At 45.1% G+C, this 21,084-nt stretch overlaps 1 protein-coding gene across 8 annotated transcripts in view; it reads left to right on the plus strand.

The window, feature by feature from the left end:
• The window catches only part of LOC144504560 (filamin-A-interacting protein 1-like), a 250,722-nt gene that overhangs the window by 88,893 nt on the left and 140,745 nt on the right, over positions 1 to 21,084 (plus strand). The gene's annotated exons all lie outside the window — the stretch shown is intronic.

Raw genomic sequence — 21,084 nt, forward strand, 5'->3', positions numbered from 1 at the left:
CCAAGGGGGCCCCCAGCCCCATACCTCCAGGTGGGCCTAAACGGCCCCTGTCCCCACCAGCGAGGTGAGCATGCCTGGTCCCCATAAGTGGGTACCAGTTGTAAACCCCACTGATGGGAACCTCTCCCGGACGCCTGTTGCGAGTCTCGCTAAAGGCCCCCCATTGGCGTCTCCCAGCCCATTGCGCTACTCGAGCAGCGCAGCAGGCTGGGAGAATCCCAGCATTATCCTTGAATTTCAGGATGACCAGGTTAAAAGATATTCAGGCACTGAGAATAGAAACGGGAAAATAAAGTGGGCAACAGGATTGACAAGAATACCAAGGTGACCAGCCATCCTGGAATTTCCAGGACTGTCCTCTAATTTGGCTTTCCATCCTGCGTTCTGGATCTGCTGGGTTGCACATTGTTCCAGATTTCTTCTGTGTCGGCCTTTTTTGTGTCTGCGCATACGCAATGTGTCATTGCACAGACACAGCCACAGGGGAATAGAGGAAGCACTGGCCAGTACTCTCCTCTGAGAGTTGTTTGGCTTCTACAGGTGGGAGGTTTGGGTTGGAGGCTGCCCGGGGGTAGGGCCACCCCAGCCAGCTCGGGTTGCAACACGAGTGCCCCTACTCCCAGTCTCGCCAGCTACCCACCCCACACCCACAGTCCCACAAGTGGCCCCATGTGGTAAAGTGTCCCTTAATTCTTTTGACAAAGTTGGTCGCTGAGCAAAACCGAATAACAACAGGAAACATTTCAAATGGTAACAGAGTCTGGAAAAAACAAACTAAACAGGAGAGAGATTCCAAGGATCAATGAGGATCTAAGTGAACAATTGAGGGTTAGGAAAGAGGCATATATTAAAAACATAGACAGCAGGGGAGGGCAGGATGGGGAGAATAAGAGAGAAGTCATATAAAAAACAATTAGGAAAGCAAAAAGGAACTGTGACATTAAATAATCAAGTAAAATAGTAAAATATTTTACAGGCGCATCAAAAAGAAAGGAAGGCTTTGATGGGAATAGGAACATTAATAGATAGACAGGATACAGATAATGATAGTGACAGGGTATAAATATTAAATAATTATTTCACTTTGGTATTTACTGGAGAAATAGAACTAGTAAAAGTTGCATTGAATGATGAGATAAGTAATGAGATTGGTACATTTATAATAAAAAGGGGATGTATTGAATAAACTAAAACGCAAAGAAGATCCTGATCCAGATGGGTTGCATCCATGTACAAAGAACAAAGAACAATACAGCACAGGAACAGGCCCTTCGGCCCTCCAAGCCCGCGCCGCTCCCTGGTCCAAACTAGACCATTCTTTTGTCTCCCTCCATTCCCACTCTGTTCACGTGGCGATCTAGATAAGTCTTAAATGTTCCCAGTGTGTCCGCCTCCACTACCTTGCCCGGCAGCGCATTCCAGGCCCCCACCACCCTCTGTAAAATACGTCCTTCTGATATCCCCCCCCCTCACCTTGAACCTATGACCCCTCGTGAACATCACCACCGACCTGGGAAAAAGCTGCCCACCGTTTACCCTATCTATGCCTTTCATAATTTTATACACCTCTATTAGGTCACTCCTCATCCTCCGTCTTTCCAGCGAGAACAACCCCAGTTTACCCAATCTCTCCTCATAACTAAGCCCCTCCATACCAGGCAACATCCTGGTAAACCTCCTCTGCACTCTCTCTAAAGCCTCCACGTCCTTCTGGTAGTGTGGCGACCAGAACTGGGCGCAGTATTCCAAATGCGGCCGAACCAACGTTCTATACAACTGCAACATCAGACCCCAACTTTTATACTCTATGCCCCGTCCTATAAAGGCAAGCATGCCATATGCCTTATTCACTACCTTCTCCACCTGTGACGTCACCTTCAAGGATCTGTGGACTTGCACACCCAGGTCCCTCTGCGTATCTACACCCTTTATGGTTCTGCCATTTATCGTATAGCTCCCCCCTACGTTAGTTCTACCAAAATGCATCACTTCGCATTTATCTGGATTGAACTCCATCTGCCATTTCTTTGCCCAAATTTTCAGCCTATCTATATCCTTCTGTAGCCTCTGACAATGTTCCTCACTATCTGCAAGTCCAGCCATTTTCGTGTCGTCCGCAAACTTACTGATCACCCCAGTTACACCTCCTTCCAGATCGTTTATATAAATCACAAACAGCAGAGGTCCCAATACAGAGCCCTGCGGAACACCACTAGTCACAGGCATCCAGCCGGAAAAAGACCCTTCCACTACCACCCTCTGTCTTCTGTGACCAAGCCAGTTCTCCACCCATCTCGCCACCTCCCCCTTTATCCCATGAGATGCAACCTGTTTTAAAAGAGATAGCAGTGGCATTACTACACATATTTAATAATTCATTAAAAATAGTGAGGATTGATGGGTAGATAGAAAAAATAATGGAATCGTTAGTAAAGGACAGAATAGAAGGCTATCTAGAATTTAAAAATATAATAATGAATAGTCAGCATAGATTTTGTAAATCTTGCTTGACCAATCTTATTGAAGTTTTTGAAGAGGTGATAGAGGAGGTTCAATTTCTGGGCCCTGATAGGATCAGGATGGAGATGAATTGGGCCCACTGGCATGCCAGTTTCCTCACCCTGTTCCTGCAGTTAGCCATTTTTGCTGAGGCAGGTTCAGGGTCAGCAGTCTTCATGTGCAAGAATGCTATCCTCGCTCATCTGCCTCTGCATAATCCTTGTGGACATTTTAGTTTTCATACTGATTTAAATCATTTTTGTATGAGTCTGCAATTTTTAGGACAGTAAATTTGCAAAGAACACAGAGATTTACAACTGAGCAGTTTCTGACTGGAAAAATGTTGGAACAAGAGAGAGACCTGATATGAACAGTTTGGATTAATTAGAAGTCATAAAACAAGTCACAAATCATTCAAATGTCTGGCCTTTTGCAGCTTTTGCACATAGACTGTGGGTTGTGCATTCTGATAACAATTACATTTTTCTCCAATGTCGAGAGGTAATGTAACTTCCTGCTACTATTAATAAATAATGCCCCCATATCTGGGGATTCGCTTCTAGTACTTCTGTTTTGTATCCTTGAGCAGAATAGAGGAAAATGTTTTTCATCTGACAGGCAATCTCTCTTATCATTCACCACATTTTATTAATAACACTATAGCTAATGCTTCCCTGAACCTATCTCTTTTGTTGCTTCTGAGCTCCAAACACATCATGACCTCATGATTTTCCAACATGTGATTCTCCAAAGCCCCTGCATTCTTGAAAAACAAATCCCCCAAAATATGGCACAACTAATTGTAAAGTATTTCTAGCTTCATATCAAGCTGCCCTATTTTGTAGGTGAGTTGTTTTTACATTTTATTAAACATTGCTGCTACTTCATTCTTTGTTATACTTGAATGCAAATGGCAGGAGTCAATAATATTTTAAATATTCCAGGCCCCGATTTCTGATAGGTTGTATCTACGAGCAGAAGTATAGTGAAGAAAGCCATAGGTCCACTGATCACAGGTGATCCAGATCCCCCCTCACACTATGGGGTTGACCCATATGTACAGTTGGAGTAAATGGACTGTATGTACAGTTGGGGTAGATGGACTGTATGTCGAGTTGGAGTAGATGGATCTTTTGTATTGTTGGGGCAGACGGACTATATGTACAATTGGGGAAGATGAAATTATTCCAGTCTACATATAGACTAAAATAATCAGGTGAGAAAAGGTAACATAGATGCTGAATTCATAGAATATTTTCAGCATAATTTCTTAGATTAGCACATTCTGCGCCAACCAGACAGCAGGCTATACTCGAGCTGGTATTGTCTAATCTTATGTACAGTTGGGGCAGATAGACTGTATGCATTTAAAGGAGCTATCTTGTTGTGTCACCAATGAGGGGTGGGGAAAATCTGGTAACAAGATCTTTCAGGCAATATTCACGTTCCTGCATTCTCGCGGGATTTTCCACCGGAGTCATCATTTTCACCCACGGCAAATGCCAGCTGTAGATTCCCCCCCCCCCCCCCCCGCCCGCCCCAATTATTCCATTTGCCAGATCTTTGCCTGCTCACCCAACCTATCCTTTGGAGCCTCTCTACATCCTCTTCACAACTTACTTTCCTACCTATCTTTGTGTCAAGAGCAAATTTAGTAACTATACCATTGGTCCCTTCTTCAAAATCATTTATATAAAATGTTAAGAGTAGCACTGATCCCTGTGGCACCCAGTCATTACATTTTGCCAATCAGAAAATGAGCATTTATGCCATATTGCTGTTTCCTGTTAGCTAGCCAATCTCCTATCCATGCCAGTATGTGACCCCCACACTATGAGCTTTTAATTTCCGTAATAACCTTATGGTTATATCAAATGCCTTCTGAAAATCTAAGTACAGTACATCCACTGGATCACCTTTATCCACGGTATATGTTACTTCTTCAGAGAACTCCAATAAATTGGTTAAACATGATTTCCCTTGCACAAAGACACGATTATCTTGAATTTGTCTATTTTTATATTTCTAGTTCGCTTTCCCTCATACTCTGATTTTTCCCTCCTTATTATTCCCATCCTTTCTTTGTTGTCTATTATATTCTGTCTAATCTTCTGACCTGCCACCCACTTTTGTGCAATTATATGCTTTTTCTTGAATTTTGTTACTATCTTTAACTTTTTAGTTAACCGCGGATGGTGGTCCTACTCTTGGAATTTTCCTTTTTCATTGGAATGTATCTTTTCTGTGCATTCTGAAATATCCTCTTAAATGTCTGCATCTCTATTGAGCTATCCATTAACTTAAATTGCCAGCTCACTTTCACTAGCTCTGCTTTCATGCCCTCATAATTGCCCTTATTTAAGTTTAAAATAGTAGTGTTAGACCCATTCTTCTCTCCCTCAAACTGAATGTAAAATTCAGTCATATTATGATCACTGCTACCCAGGGGCATCTTCACTGTGAGGTCATTAATTAATCCTATCTCATTGCACAATACCAGCTCTAGTATAGCCTGCTGTCTGGTTGGCGCAGAATGCATTAATCAAAGAAATTATGCTGAAAATATTTTATGAATTCAGCATCTATGTTGCCTTTTCTCCCCTGATTATTCCAGTCTATATATAGATTAAAGTCCCCCATGATAATTATCATATCTTTCTGACAAGCTCCCACTATTTCTTCTTTGATACTCTGTCCTACTGTGTGATTACTGTTAGGGAGCCTTACACCAATCCCACGAGTGAATTCTTGCCTTTATCATTCCTCACCTCTACCCAAACTACTTATATATCTTGGTTTCCTGAACTTAGGTCATCTCTCTCTGTTGTGCTAATGGATTTAAGTTAATTAATAGAGCCACTCTCCATCTTTTCTTAATTTTCTATCCTTCCTAAAAGTCACATTTGCTTCAATTTTCAGGTCCAAATCTTTGCTTTCCTACAGCCATGTCTGTGTAATGACTATTAGTGCAATTGGAAATGAATAAGTAACTATCAGTTCATCTGTTCTGTTTAGAATGCTTTGTGCATTCAGATACAGAGCCTTAAGTTGTGTCCTTTTAGTATTTTTGTAACCATTAGCTTATCTATTGTTTTACTCTTAAATTTGTACTCTCTGGCTCTTCCAGTCATGGTCTGTTTATCATTTCGCACATTGATGCCTTTCTCTGTTCCCTTCTCTTTACTCTTTGATATTCACATCTGCCCATGGGTGATCCCTTGTCCGCACTATTTTGTTTAAAACTCATGATTAGTTTGCTCATTCATCCTGCAGCCCCCACTCTCATCCAAACAAGCTGAGAGAATCTCAAACCTATTGGATTATCGCAAAGGCTGAGACTCTGCAGCCCTGCCCTCCTTTACCTGTCTCACTCGCAGCCACAATGTCCTGTCTGTAACCACTGACTGAATCAGAAGGCCATATCCTAAGTGGTGTGACTGACTCCTAGTACAAAGCAATCAGGTAACTTCCCCCTTCCTGATGTGTCGCAGTGTCTGCAGCTCAGCCTCCAGCTCAATGACTCTGAGCCTAAGATAATCAAGCCACAAACACTTACCGCAGATGTGTTTGCCCTGGATCTATGCTCATCTATCATTCTATACTCATTTTGCGCAAGAGGTCAGTGAGAGGACATCATCTGTCCAGGAAGCCTTGGTCAAACCAGTATCTGAGGTCACCATCGCAGACGTCAAATTGGCCTTCTTGTAAGTTAACCCATGGAAAGCGACTGGCTCGGATGGGGTACCCAGACAAGCACTCAGATCCTGCGTGGACCAACTCGCAGAGGTATTCAAAGAAATCATTAACCTCTCCTTACTCTGATCTGAGGTCCCTATCTGCTTCAAGAAGACATCATTCCAGTATCAAAGAAAAACCAGGCAGCATGCCTTAATGACTACCGCCACCGGGCTCTGACATCCATCATTATGAAGTACTTCGAAAGGTTAGTCGTGGCACGAATCAACTCCAGTCTCCCAGATTGCCTGGATCCACTACAGTTTGCCTATCACTGCAACAAGTCTACAGCAGATTCCAAATTAATGTTATTTTGACACATCACCAATAAATATGCCAACATGTCTCACAAATTGGATTGAGTTTTTTGGAGGGGTAACCAAGAAGGTAGATGAGGGCAGTGCAGTTGATGTTGTCTACATGGACTTTAGCAAGACCTTTGACAAGGTACCACATGGTAGGTTGTTGCATAAGGTTAAATCTCACGGGATCCAGGTATCTAAATGGATACAAAATTGGCTTCTTGACAGAAGCCAGAGGTGGTTGTAGAGAGTTGTTTTTCAAACTGGAGGCCTGTGACCAACGGCGTGCCTCAGGGATCAGTGCTGGGTCCACTGTTATTTGTCATTTATATTAATGATTTGGATGAGAATATAGGTTGGTATGTTTACAGATGATACCAAGATTGATGGCATAGTGGACAGTGAAGAAAGTTATCTCTGATTGCAACAGGATCTTGATCAGTTGGGCCAGTGGGCTGACAAATGGCAGATGGAGTTTAATTTAGATAAATGCGAGGTGGTGCATTTTGGTAGATTGAACCAGGGCAGGACTTACTCAGTTAATGGTAGGGCATTGGGGAGAGTTACAGAACAAAGAGATCTAGGGGTACATGTTCATAGCTCCTTGAAAGTGGAGTCACAGGTGGACAGAGTGGTGAAGAAGGCATGCTTGGTTTCATCGGTCAGAACATTGAATACAGGAGTTGGGACGTCTTGTTGAAGTTGTACAAGACATTGGTAAGGCCACACTTGGAATACTGCGTACAGTTCTGGTCACCCTATTACAGAAAGGATATTATTAAATTAGAAAGAGGGCAGAAAAGATTTACTAGGATGCCACCGGGACTTGAGGTTTGAGTTATAAGGAGAGGCTGGGACTTTTTTCTCTGGAGCGTAGAAGGCTGATGGGTCACCTTTTAGAGGTCTATAAAATAATGAGGGGCATAGATCAGCTAGATAGTCAATATCTTTTCCCAAAGGTAAGGGAGTGTAAAACTAGAAGGCATAGGTTTAAGGTGAGAGGGGAGAGATACAAAAGTGTCCAGAAGGGCAATTTTTTCACAGAGGGTGATAAGTGTCTGGAACAAGCTGCCAGAGGTAGTAATAGAGGAAGATAAAATTTTGTCTATTAAAAAGCATTTGGACAGTTACATGAGTAAGATGGGTATAGAGGGATATGGGCCAAGTGCGGGCAATTGGGATTAGCTTAGGTGTTTAAAAAAAAAGGGTGGCATGGGAAGTTGGGCCGAAGGGTCTGTTTCCATGCTGTAAACCTCTATGACTCTATATCCAATAACTTAATACGGAAGGTTTGCATTGTTGAGGAACATATATCACTTTTATATGAAGAATTGTAAGATTCAAAGTCTCCAGCTAAGCTCCAAATTTGTCTGTATTGGTCGGAACATCATTGTGCTGCTGTATTTCACACTGTTACGTTTAAGGCATGTGAAAAATGTGCTTTGTACAAGCCCTTTTGATCACAGTGTGTGACGAACTGAAAGGGCCACCCCTTTTAATTTATAGCTCACTAGCATCATGTTGGGAAGCTTGAGTAACGCAAATTGCACAGCGTGATTGATTTTGCAGTGTGCAACTGCAACCTGAGATTTAATACAAATTCATGGAGTAGCCTCAGATGTATAGAAATTGCTGGAGCACAATCTCCAGTTTATTCTGTTGGGCGGAGGAAGTGGGGAGCTGGGAGGGAAGACCAGATAAATCATGTACCACAGGAACATTCACTTCAGGATCATTCTCGCCGCTGATATACTGTTCATCCTACTGCTCCCCATTGTTTAAATTGGGGGTCATTTTTTTAACTCATTGCCTCGAATGGGGATTGAAATTTCCACAGATTATGCTGATTATGAATCCCTCAGAAATTGAGGAAAAAAATAATTACCTTGTCAACGCTGTTTGAAAAGACATTTTTAAAATCTAAATCATTGTTTATCTCTATATTTTCACATAAGAATATTACATTTATGCTTCTGTTTTGACACAAGGGCCATCATAAAAATGTTACTAATTCCTTTTTTGATACCTTGCCAATGGGTTGTCTTGGTGATTGTTCAACAATTATCATTTGTTTTTCATTATTCATCATAGATCAAGGGATGCTTATGACTCAATGGTTTCTGGTCTTATTACAAATAAGAATTGAAGCGGCATAGTGGCACAGTGGGTTAGCACTGCTACCTCAGCACCAGGGACCCGGATTCGATTCCTGGCTTGGATCACTGTCTGTGTGGAGTTTGCACCTTCTTCCTATGTCTGCATGGGTTTCCTCCGGGTGCTCTGACTTCCTCCCACAGTCCAAAGATGTGTGGATTAGGTTGATTGGCCATGCTACATTGCCTCAGTGTCAGGGGCACTAGCTAGGGTAAATGCATGGGCTTATGGGGATAGGGCCCAGGTGGGATTGTGGTCAGTGCAGACACGATGGGTCGAATGGCCTCCTTCTGCACTGTAGGATTTTATGATTCTATGAAATATTTAAATAACTGCTTCTGTTTGCCCATATGCAGGCAATAAATAATGTCTAGGGGTGTATGTCACATAACAACCCAACACAATTTTAATATAACCATATTGTAAAACTGATCATTTCTGTTTGCCTGATGTGCTCTTGACCATAACTGATTCCAATCATGGTGAGTACAATGGTTCAGGATAAGATATGAAATCAAAGTGCCGTGCACATGCCTGACTATTAATGATTATCACCAACATGCTGTATCTTAGCAAAGACTGAACAAGCGCTGTGTCTCCTTTTCTCTAGAAGATTGAGCTGTGAACTCGTAACAGTCTTTAAAATTGTGAAGGAGCTCAATAGGATAAACACAGAGAAGATGCATTCACTTGTGGCAGTGTCCAAAATTCAAGATCATGGCTGGAATTTTCCGGCCGTTCACGCCGGCAGGATTTTCCAGTTCCGCCAACAGCGCACCCCCACCGCGGGTTTCCAGCTGGCGAGGGATGCTCTCAACGGGAAACCCATTGACAGTAGATCTCGCCACTAACCAATGGCAGGCCACCTTGGCCGCTGTGACATATGCAGCGGATTGTGTGGAAAATCCCACCCAATAAATATAAGCTAGTTATTTAGGAGAAACCTCTTTAGCCAAAAAGTGGTTAGAACGTGGAACTTGGAGCAGTTTCAGGAGGTTGACTGCAATACAAATTGGTTCTTTTTCATAAGCATTATGCTTTATTATGCTTTGTGAGGCTTCTGGCCATATCATAAACTTTCAATGCATTGAGTTGTTTAAAATAGTGTGGGAAGGGTCAAAGCCCCCCCGATGCAGGACACCACCAAAGTGGTAAAGAGTAGGGGAAAATAAGTAATGATTAGGTGATGCCAATCTTGTGGAGAATAAGTGGAAAGGAAACTAAGGGAGGCCATGGGTTCTACAGCCTTGTGGTCTGAGGAAAATATAAATTAGAGTAGAATCCTGTATAATAAAAGTTGATCCAAGTCAGTTACCTGGGTGGTTCCCCCTCAGTAGTAGTTTTTTTTTTCTCTCGGGCCCCTAGCCCTATAAATTGGTGCAGAGGAGATACCCGATCCTCTACACTGGTAGAGGATCCCACCCTTCCATCCTCCTCTAACCTAATTATAAGTGTGGGGAAGTTTTTTGTTTTCTTTTTTTCTTGCTGGTAATGGCTTCAGGGATGGCAGTTCAGGCAGTATGCTGCATCTCCTGTGGGATGTATGTGGTGAGGAAATCCAGTAGTGTTTCAGGAGATTTTAGTTGTAAGAAGTGCATTAGATTGCAGCTTCTGGAGGAGCGTGTAAAGGAGCTGGAGGGGGAGGTAGAGGAACTCCGCATAATTCGGGAGGCGGAGGTGGAAGTTGATAAGAGTTATAGAGAAATAGTAACTCCTAGAAATGAGGCTTGGGTCAATGCCAGGAGGAGGGGTAAGAAGCAATCGGGAAGACAATCCCCTGGGGCGGTTCCCCTCCATAATAGGTTTTCGGTGCTGGAGGCTACAGTTGAGGAGGAATCAACTGAGCATAGAGAGCAGATCTCTGGGGGTGAGCCGAGTGAGAAAGCTCAGGTGGTTAGGGGCTGTAAAAGACTGGGCCTTGTGATTGGGGACTCCACAATTAAGGGGACAGATAGGAGGGTCGGAACTAAAGGTAGGGACTCAGGGTTGGTGTGTTGCCTACCAGGGGCTGGGGTCCGGGATGTGTCTGACAGGGTATTCAGGACTCTTAGGGGGGAGGGAGATAAACCACAAGTTATTGTACATGTGGGGACACACGACATAGGGAGGATAGGGGAAGGGGATATTAGGCAGGGATTTATGGAGTTGGGGTGGAAACTAAAGGCCAAGACTGACAGAGTGGTTATCTCTGGACTCTTGCCTGTACCACGGGATAGTTTAGAGAGGAATAGGGAGAGGGAAGGTTTGAATTCATGGCTGAGGGGATGGTGCAGGAGGGAGGGGTTCAGGTACTTAAGCAATTGGGGCTCGTACTGGGGAAGGTGTGACCTCTATGAGAAGGATGGTCTACACCTTAATCAGAAGGGGACCAATATCCTGGGGGGTAAATTTGCTAAGGCCATGCAGGGAGGTTTAAACTGATTCGGGGGGGGGAGGGATCCTGAGTAGTGGGGCTGAAAGTGAGGGATGCATGGATGGGGACTGCAATGCACGGCATTGCAGAGGTGGGGTGGAGCAGGGTTTGAAATGTGTATACTTCAATGCCAGGAGTATTCGCAATAAAGTGGGTGAACTTGCAGCGTGGATCAGTACCTGGGACTTCGATGTTGTGGCTATTTCAGAGACATGGATAGAGCAGGGGCAGGAATGGATGCTGCAGGTCCCGGGGTTCAAATGTTTTAGTCGAAGTAGGGAAGGAGGTAGAAGAGGGGGAGGGGTAGCATTATTGGTCAGAGATTGTATCACAGTGTCAGAGAGGAGGTTTGATGAGGACTTATCTGTTGAGGTAGTATGGGCGGAGATTAGAAATAGGAGAGGAGAGGTCACCCTGTTGGGAGTCTTTTATAGACCTCCTAAAAGTTCTAGAGAGGTTGAGGAAAGGATTGCGGAGTCAATCCTGCTTAGGAGTGAAAGTAATAGGGCAATTGTTATGGGGGATTTTAACTTGACTAATATTGACTGGAATTGTTATAGCTCTAGCTCGTTAGAGGGGTCAGTTTTTGTTCAAAGCGTGCAGGAAGGTTTTTTGACTCAGTATGTAGACAGGCCAACTAGAGGTGAGGCTATATTGGATCTGGTGCTGGGAAATGAGCCAGACCAGGTGCTAGACTTGGAAGTTGGTGTGCATTTTGGTGATAGTGACCACAATTCGGTTACGTTCACCTTAGTGATGGAAAGGGATAGGCATGAACCTCGGGCCAGTGGTTTTAGCTGGGGGAAGGGTAATTATGAGGCTATTAGGAGAGAATTAGGAAACCTAGGTTGGACTAGGAGATTACAGGGACTGGGAACGTCCGACATGTGGAGTTTTTTCAAGGAGCAGCTACTGCGAGTCTGTGATAGGTATGTCCCTGTCAGGCAAGGAGGAATTGGTAGGGCTAGGGAACCGTGGTGCACCAAAAAAGTTTCTTTGTTGGTTAAAAAGAAAAAGGAGGCTTATGTTCGGATGAGACGTGAGCACTCGGGTAGTGCACTAGAAAGCTTTAGATTGGCTAAGAGGGAGTTGAAGAGCGAGCTTAGAAGGGCTAAAAGGGGACATGAGAAGACTTTGGCGGATAGGGTTAAAGAGAATCCTAAGGCGTTCTATAGGTATGTCAAGAACAGAAGGTTGGTTAGGGCAAGTTTAGGGCCAGTTATAGATGGCAGAGGGAAGTTATGTGTGGAACCGGAGGAGATTGGTGAAGCATTGAACCAATATTTCTCTTCGGTGTTCACGCAAGGGGACATGAATATAGCTGAGGAGGACACTGGGTTGCAGGGGAGTAGAATAGACAGTATTACAGTTGATAAGGAGGATGTGCAGGATATTCTGGAGGGTCTGAAAATAGATAAATCCCCTGGTCCGGATGGGATTTATCCAAGGATTCTCTGGGAGGCAAGAGAAGTGATTGCAGAGCCTCTGGCTCTGATCTTCAGGTCGTCGTTGGCCTCTGGTATAGTACCAGAAGATTGGAGGTTAGCGAATGTTGTCCCATTGTTTAAGAAGGGGAACAGAGACTTCCCCGGGAATTATAGACCGGTGAGTCTCACTTCTGTTGTCGGCAAGATGTTGGAAAAAATTATAAGGGATAGGATTTATAGTTATTTGGAGAGTAATGAATTGATAGGTGATAGTCAGCATGGTTTTGTGGCAGGTAGGTCGTGCCTTACTAACCTTATTGAGTTTTTTGAGAAAGTGACCAAGGAGGTGGATGGGGGCAAGGCAGTGGACGTGGTATATATGGATTTTAGTAAGGCGTTTGATAAGGTTCACCATGGTAGGCTTCTGCAGAAAATGCAGATGTATGGGATTGGGGGTGATCTAGGAAATTGGATCAGGAATTGGCTAGCGGATAGGAAACAGAGGGTGGTGGTTGATAGTAAATATTCATCATGGAGTGCGGTTACAAGTGGTGTACCTCAGGGATCTGTTTTGGGGCCACTGCTGTTTGTAATATTTATTAATGATCTGGATGAGGGTATAGTTGGGTGGATTAGCAAATTTGCTGATGACACCAAAGTCGGTGGTGTGGTAGACAGTGAGGAAGGGTGTCGTAGTTTGCAGGAAGACTTAGACAGGTTGCAAAGTTGGGCCGAGAGGTGGCGGATGGAGTTTAATGCGGAGAAGTGTGAGGTAATTCACTTTGGTAGGAATAACAGATGTGTTGAGTATAGGGCTAACGGGAGGACTTTGAATAGTGTGGAGGAGCAGAGGGATCTAGGTGTATGTGTGCATAGATCCCTGAAAGTTGGGAATCAAGTAGATAAGGTTGTTAAGAAGGCATATGGTGTCTTGGCGTTTATTGGTAGGGGGATTGAATTTAGGAGTCGTAGCGTTATGTTGCAACTGTACACAACTCTGGTGCGGCCGCACTTGGAGTACTGTGTGCAGTTCTGGTCCCCACATTACAGGAAGGATGTGGAGGCTTTGGAGAGGGTGCAGAGGAGGTTTACCAGGATGTTGCCTGGTATGGAGGGGAGATCCTATGAGGAGAGGCTGAGGGATTTGGGATTGTTTTCGCTGGAAAGGCGGCGGCTAAGAGGGGATCTTATTGAAACATATAAGATGATTAGAGGTTTAGATAGGGTGGATAGTGATAGCCTTTTTCCTCTGATGGAGAAATCCAGCACGAGGGGGCATGGCTTTAAATTGAGGGGGGGTAGTTATAGAACCGATGTCAGGGGTAGGTTCTTTACCCAGAGGGTGGTGAGGGATTGGAATGCCCTGCCAGCATCAGTTGTAAATGCGCCTAGTTTGGGGGCGTTTAAGAGATCCGTAGATAGGTTCATGGACGAAAAGAAATTGGTTTAGGTTGGAGGGTCACAGTTTTTTTTTAACTGGTCGGTGCAACATCGTGGGCCGAAGGGCCTGTTCTGCGCTGTAATGTTCTATGTTCTATGTTCTATGTTCTAATGCAATGTGGTTGCAGAGAGCCGGAAGAGGCAAGGCTTCATCCATCTGCAATGCCACCCCCAGCAGGGCCTGAAAATCCTCCGCATAGATTCTTCATTAGCATTTGTTGATGGCTCTCCAGTGACCCAGTGAACAAGAATGCCATCCAGCATGGTGCTAAACTGCAGAAAGCAGAAGCTCCGTGCTCTGGATTAGGTTAATTCAGTTAATTCAGATCCTGAGGGATTAGGTTGAGTGATTGTCTGCAGGCGAGAAGGAAGGCATCTGGAGGGTGGGAGGGAGGGGAGGTAAGGTTGCTTCAATGTTTCTCTTGTTTAGTCATTAAAAAAATAATTTGATGCAGCAGATTAATCCAAAGACCTGCCTATCAGAACAGGCAGTTCCTCAACAAACTTGTTAATCGCAAATCTGTTGTTGTGCATTCCTTTAACCAGAGTTACAGGTCAAACAGAGGGTGAAATGGGAGAGATGCTGAACCCATTAAAATGAAACAAGCCAAAGGCCATTTTTATTGTTCAGGGCTGCAAGGCAGAAATGTCTGCTTTTCCCACAATCTTATTTTTCCTTTGATGTTGATGACATCACCTCATCATCAGTGCTGCTGTTAAGGGAGCAGCAGATGCCCTGTGGAAAAGCCAGACCCAGTATAATTTTCACAATAAGAATCTATTGGGACAATTTAACAAAAAATAAATGCGAATTTGTGTGAAAGATGTTATTGTTGACACTGCAAATCAAACGCAATTCTGAAAAGAATGACACTCCAATGTTTTAGCCTAGCCCATTGCTTGCATGAAGAGGTCAGATACAGCACAGATGTACAAGCTGTTACTACAAGAATAACCCAGCACATGCTAAGCTGCAAACAGCTAAGATACATTGGGATACTCTCGCAACCCTTCATTCACACTTCTGAATAAGCGACAAGTTTCCCAATGTCATTTCCGGCACTGGCCATTCCAGGGTAAACCTGTTGGACTTTAACCTGGTGTTGTTAAAACTCTTACTGTGTTTACCCCAGTCCAACGCCGGCATCTTCACATCATTCTAGGGGAGGCAGGATTGGGGCCAGCAGGGTTACCGACCTCCATGTGGTAGGACCATTTGCTAAACCCACTTAAAGGAATCTGACTGGAATTTGAAGTTGGCCTCCAGTTTCTCACACAGGTCTGATTAGGTGGCTGGAGGCAGGCACCCAGCAGCGGGCCAGGCGGGGGGGGGGGGCGCGGGGGGGGGGGGGGGGGGGGCGCGGGGGGGGGGGCAATGCTCTAGGGAGGCCGAGGGGCCCATGCTGCTAGCCTGTATGAGAATAGCCACAGGACAATCTGTAGAGGGCCTCCCACATCCCCAATAGTGGCAGCCTGATTGAAAGCACCATTTTTTTATTGAAAGTTTGTCAAGTCCATGTTGAAGTGCCCTCTTTGTAACTTAACTGCCCTCCCGCCCTGCTGCTCCTCTCAGGATGAAAGACCCTGATTGATTTTTCAGTTTTGTGAGCCCACTCACTTCCTTTAATTGGACAGGGAATCATCCCCATGGCAATATGGAAGCGCCTTCATGAAAATCCCAATGAGTGACATCTCCCCCATTCTCCCATCTTCCCACACCCTGACATCCAGGGCAGGTTCGGCACTTGGAAACAACACCAACTTCTGTTCCCTGCTACTGTGAGAAAAATCCAACCCTATAAATTAATAACTGAGCTGTCACTGCAATCTCCCTAAAGTTTAAAGTTTATTTATTCGTGTCACAAGTAGGCTTACATTAATACTGCAATGAAGTTACTGTGCAAATCCCCGAGTCACCACACTCTGGCGCTTGTTCGGATACACTGAGGGAGAATTTAGCATGGCCAATACACCTAACCAGCATGTCTTTCAGACTGCAGGAAACCGGGGCACCCGGAGGAAACCCAAGCAGACACGGGGCACCCGGAGGAAACCCAAGCAGACACGGAGTGAATGTGCAGACTCGACACAGACAGTGATTGAAGCTGGGAATCGAACCCGGGTCCCTGGCGTTGTGAGGCAGCAGTGCTAATCACTGTACCTAATGGCTTAATTGGGTAGATGATACTGAACAACATAGACTAGACCAGTCACTGATCTTAGAATTGGTCTCAGAATTGCTTTGAATCTGATTGCCCTTCCATGGTGCGATAGCCTGCTGACACCACAGGTATCTACATCGATGAAAGATGCCAGCTGACACTCCTACTGGAGCATATCTTCATATGAATGCATCCTCTAGGATAGGTGGGGGGAAGAAATCTGAGTGAGGGAGAGAATAAATGAACAGTAGCTAAAAAGAAATTCTCAAAGCTAAAACGTCATGGAAATTCATTGCTGATAGTTTGATTCTGGGCACAATTCCCTGAATTGGCTCTAGGTGCCCATGCCAGAGTGTTTCCCGCTGGCATTAGCAGCGCCTGTTAGGAATGGTTCACCCATCTGATCGATGCAAATTTACACATTGCGGGAAACATTCCAGCCAGCCCAGCTTTTCTGACATTGAGACGCCATTTTTAAAGGATGCTTCAATCTCAGTATTCAGACACAGGCTCCCTTCCCCCCACAATGGAAAAGGCCACCCTCTGGCTGACCTGGGGAGCACTCCGAACCCCTCAGCACAGGAAGGGACCCTCCCCCACACCACTGAGAGCACAGATTAACCCCCCCCCCCCGACCCCACACTGCCCCGCGTCCCTACACCATGAAGGCATGAGGGTGACCTGACTCCTCCCTCCACCAAACAAAGACTCCGATATAGGGTGCCCTCAGGACTCTTCCCCCCCCTTCCCCCCCCAGCACCCTGACGATGACACCCTGATCTCGTGTGTTAGACTCCAAGGGGGGGTCACAGAGGTAAATCCTCTGCCTAGGTGCCCCTCCGCCGCTGCCAGGGTGCAGACAGATGGTCCCCTAAGGACCTGGTGGTTGGGGAATCTCCGGCTGGGGGCAAGGGGTTGATCTCTAGATTCTCCCCTGGGATGGGGGTCTCATGGCTGGACTGCCCCTTCTATTCCTAGAAAACCTGTAGATCGCTCTTGGCATGGTGATTTCTGGCATCTCTCTGATCAAAATCTTCATTCTTGTGTGTGTGCTGTGAAAACTTTGAAGTGGCCTGGTCATTTTAATCTCCATGCTCCCCAGACACCTGGAAGGCTTTCAAATCACAGCAGCATTCCATTCTTCAAAAGGGATTCCCCTTTCTCTTTCTAAGAAGCAGGTGTCAGAACAACCCTTTGAAGTCCTCTGACTCACAGGAAAAGTCACTTTCAGTAGTGGGGGGATTCACTTCACCCACAGCAGCTCACTCAAACCCAATCTTTTAACACTGTATCTTTTTCAAGACTCCAAGCCTTCCTAGAAAGCTCAAAACCTTTGCCAGCTTTTGAATCATCATAGAATCCCAACAGTGCAGAAGGAGGCCATTCGGCCCATCAAGTCTGCACCAACCACAATCCCACCCAGGCCCTATCCCCATAACCCCATGCATTTACCCTAACTAGTCCCTCTGACACTAAGGGGCAATTTAGCATGGCCAATCCACCTAACCCGTACATCTCTGGACAGTGGGAGGAAACCGGAGCATCCAGAGGAAACCCATGCACACGGGGAGAATGTGCAAACTCCATACAGACAGTGACCCGAGCTGGGAATCAAACCCGGGCCCCTGGCACTGTGAGGCAGCAATGCTAACCACTGTGCCACCCAAAATCCTTTGAAATCCATTGCAAGCCTTTGAAAATTTTAGTTCCCATTCAATTCCATGGTCCAGAACCTTTAACTCGTCTTTGATTGACAGCTCAATGCTTTTACACAGCATGCTGGAGGTTTCCTGTTGGGGAGGTTTGTGCATGGCGGGAGGCCACAGAATCGGCCTTCCAGCCAGCTAATGAAACCGGGTAGGAACTTGATTGGGGCTGGGACCAGCGGGGCAGGCCAGGTGAATAGTGATGGATTTGCCACCCGGTGGGAATCCTGTTTTAGTCCTGATGTCCGATTCAGTGGACGTCGGGATTTCCACCAGCGGTGAATGGGGCCGGTGAATTCCCTCCTCTATCTCCAACATTAATTGCTGGGATTTTGGGATTTTCTTAGAAGATTCTTAGAAACCCTACAGCACAGAAAGAGGCCATTCGGCCCACCGAGTCTGCACCGACCACAATCCCACCCAGGCCCTACCCCCATATTCCTAGATATTTACCCACTAATCCCTCTAACCTATGCATCCCAGGACACTAAGGGCAATTTTTTATCATGGCCAATCAACCTAACCCGCACATCTTTGGACTGTGGGAGGAAACCGGAGCACCCGGAGGAAACCCACGCAGACACAAGGAGAATGTGCAAACTCCACACAGACAGTGACCCAAGCCAGGAATCGAACCCAGGTCCCTGGAGCTGTGAAGCAGCAGTGCTAACCACTGTGCTACCGTGCCGCCCACGGATTTCCGTGCATTCAGGATAAGTGAGAAATTCCCAAATTATTGAGACCATCGGATCTTTTGAGAATGCAAAGTGCCGGTGACATGTTAACGTTCATTGGCCAACTTCAACTTTGTCACCGAATCTATTGCCCTTGTGTAAGTAGAGCTATTGTGATTGTTCACCAGACAGGTCTACTTGCCACACATTCACAAATACCACACTGTTAGGGTTAATGTTCAGGGACATTAAATGCACTGCCTTATGCTTTGACTGAATGTTAAGATGCAGATAATTAATTACATTAGCAAAACTTCCTGGCTGACTACACTGTTCTGAGAAAAGTGACATAATTCCACGGAGTGCTTTGGCAGCAGAGCAGAACAAACTTGCGTGGACAGGAAGTTTATAAAAAAGACAAATGTCTCCAAGTGCTTAACAAGCCCATGCAAAAAGTGCAAAACCATTTATAGTCAAATAGAGATTAAACGGCGTTAGAAAGTTGTGAAGGAGATGTTATTTTGGAGTTCATTTATCAAGGTGACAGATGGCTGCACTAGGGAATGGAAAAATATCTTCACTTTCCAATTCAGAACTGTTTCGCAGATTACCAGGTCAGGAATTGGCCAACTCAAATACAGTGCAGAGCTGCCAAGTTTTATAGTGATCTCAACCCTAATATTACAACAACTACATTTGTGTAATGTTTGATATTCTCACAGTTTCTATCCTTATTGGCTGTCAAAGTGTTGAGAACAGATGCTCACTCCTAATTGCATCAGGAGTAGATTTACTTCTGTAATCACATCTGTGAGTGGAACACAGTGTAATCTGCATCAGTCCGGTCCTGAGTGTGCTGACTTCATCAATAGATTCTGGTGGGCCAGCCTCATTAAAATATTCGGGGTGGTCATCATTGCGGGCAGGAGCTTGCTTGACCCTGCAGGATTGAAAGGCATCCAGAAAACAAACTGGTAGCACAGCATCTATTTCCATTTCAAAATCATTTCTGACAGGTGTGCTGGGCGCCAGAAATCCCCTGAACTTTCAGATCCAGCCGGGGCAGAGGAGGGAGATTCTATTTGGTACAAAGTGGCAGAGGAACATTTGAAGAAGGTGGCCAAGTTAGCCATTGCCAGCTTCATGATCCGATGCATGGCAAGACAGTGCAGGAAGTGTCAAGTTTCCAAGCTAAGAGAAGCCAGCCATTCTTTCCAAGAATGTAAATTACAGAGCCTGCCTGCCACCGAAAATCATCTCTCCAGCTCACACCGTGTTTACACACTTCAACAGCTTACCCTTAAGTGGCCACAGGCTGAGTTTTCACATGGAGATGTTTCTACCTGCACAGCCTCACATTCGTTATTCCATGCATCGGTCGCAAATGGAATTTTGTCCTTTATTGCTAGAGGGATGGAGTTTAAAAACAGCGAGGTTATGTTGCAGCTGTATAAGGTGCTGGTGAGGCCACAGCTGGAGTACTGAGTACAGTTTTGGTCTCCTTACTTGAGAAAGGATATATTGGCACTGGAGGGGGTGCAGAGGAGATTCACTAGGTTGATTCTGTAGTTGAGAGGGTTGGCTTATGAGGAGAGACTGAGTAGACTGGGGCTATACTCATTGGAATTAAGAAGAATGAGGGGAGATCTTACAGAAAGATTTAAGTTTTTGAAGGGAATAGATAAGAAAGAAGCAGGGAAATTGTTTCCACTGGCTGGTGAAACTAGAACTAGGGGGCATAGCCTCAAAATAAGGGGAAGCAGATTTAGGACTGAGTTGAGGAGGAACTTCTTCACACAAAGGGTTGTGAATCTGTGGAATTCCCTGCCCAGTGAAGCAGTTGAGGCTACCTCATTGAATGTTTTTAAGGCAAGGATAGATAAATGTTTGAACAGTAAAGGAATTAAGGGTTATGGTGAGCGGGCAGGTAAGTGGAGCTGAGTCCACGAAAAGATCAGCCATGATCTTATTGAATGGCGGAGCAGGCTCGAGGGGCCAGATGGCCTACTCCTGCTCCTAGTTTTTATGTTCTTATAACCGTGTCCCTCCCCACTCTCATACATACTATCACTCACCTCTCAATCATCAGCCTAAAGACATTCCACCCAGGAGAAGTTTTAGAAATAACGAGTGGATAGTGACGGGGTGACACACACAGCATGAGTGAGCTAGTGCTGAAACATGAAACGACCTTGCTGACTAGAGGGTCAGATGTGCCAACCCTGAACTGAAGAGCCAGATTTCAGGAACGATGGTTGTAAAGCATCAAATGTTTCAGCAGGAACCAGACACCACAGAAATTGCATTCCTCAAACACGCGGTACCATGCTGGAGTGGGAGCTATCACAATAAAGTCACCAAGTGTGGTTCCATAGGCACTCAGAGGCTTGGAACTTGATGTTTCAAAATAATTGATGGCTGAATAACCAGGATAGCAGAGCTCAGCAATCTCATTTGCACCTTTTCAGATTCGTGATTACATCGAGACAGTCGAGGACTCTGACACAATAGATCCCATTCCAGATGTCATTGAAATTGCTAAATGCTCTAGTGTAGACTACAATACTGCAAC

The sequence above is a fragment of the Mustelus asterias genome, chromosome 15 (assembly GCF_964213995.1).
Source record: "Mustelus asterias chromosome 15, sMusAst1.hap1.1, whole genome shotgun sequence".
Taxonomy (NCBI): Eukaryota; Metazoa; Chordata; class Chondrichthyes; order Carcharhiniformes; family Triakidae; genus Mustelus; species Mustelus asterias.